Source organism: Delphinus delphis, chromosome 4 (assembly GCF_949987515.2).
Source record: "Delphinus delphis chromosome 4, mDelDel1.2, whole genome shotgun sequence".
NCBI classification, from domain to species: Eukaryota; Metazoa; Chordata; class Mammalia; order Artiodactyla; family Delphinidae; genus Delphinus; species Delphinus delphis.
Window position 1 is genome coordinate 116,439,664 of NC_082686.1, and position 1,291 is coordinate 116,440,954.

The window sequence follows — 1,291 nt, forward strand, 5'->3', positions numbered from 1 at the left end:
CATAATGGGGCTAAGAGGGGCCTCCAGGCCTGTGACAGGGAGAGAAGGAACTCAGAGAGGGAGAGCACTTAAAATAGGAACTAAGTCTTGGAGTTCTCTTTCTGCAAAGAAGTAGGTTTGTCTAACTCCTCCATGGTCCCTGAGAGAGCCAACAAGTTGGAGGGGGGGTGGGATGAGTCAATGGGTGGCAACGCGCCGAAGCTCATCTGTGAAGCTGGGATAAAGCAGATTAATCCTATACTTAGGTTACAAGGAAAAAAGAGTCTTCCAACTGTCTAGATCATCAGCCATGTAATCGATCTCTCTGTGTCTGCTGAAAATAATGTTATAAAAAATAATGATGCAAGAAAAGTCTCCAGGAGACCGGCTTCCCATCCTCTGCACTATTGGCATTGGGGCCACAACATTCTTTGTTGTAGGGCCGTCCTGTGCATTGTAGGACGTTTAGCAGCATCTCTGGTCTCTACCCATTAGATGTCAGTAGCACCCCACCCCTAGTTATGACAACTGTCTCCAGACAAGGCTGAATGTCCCCTGGAGGGCAAAATTGTTCCTTTTTGGGTTTTAAAAAATGGTCCCATTTTGTTCTTAAAAACAAGTAATTACAGACTATTGTCTTAGATTTGCTGTGTGACTGTTACCTGCCAGGTGCTGGGTTAAGGGCCTTACAGACAAGATCTTGTTTATCAGTGGCTAGTGGATTACAAGGGTCTTTTATTTTCTTCTCTTATTATGGGAAACACATAAAGCAACAGCATCTTCCAATTTCTCTAGTTACTTTGCAGGTTCTCTCTCTGCCTCCTGCCCTGCCCAGCAAGGAGGAGGGGCAGTGCCAGGCAGGGAGAGGAGGTGAGATGCCTGGCCCGGTCACTTCCAAATCAGGAGTGTGTTTTGGAAGGCTTCTTATCCTGTTTGAGCCTCATGTATAAAAAGAGGATAATGACGCCTGCCTTGCAAGCCTGTGGGGCTTAGAAACAAAATTTGGTAGGAGGGAACATGGCTACTTCGTTTCTCTCTAACCCGTCAGTGCCTGGCCACTGGGTCTGGTTCAGAGTAGATGATTGATAGTGTTCCTGGAATGAATAGGTTGATGAAGAAAAATGTCTGCATCTGTCACAGGCCCTGGCACCAAGGTGTCTGATAAATACTTCCTGGCTGACCATGTCTGCGATGCAGACAGGCAAAGGGCAGAGGCAGCAGCAGGCACCAGAGGTTGTAGAGAGCAGGATACAAACCAGAACCGCCTCTGCCCTTGCGGGAGTTTGTGAGCCGGGAGGATGGGAATGACAGT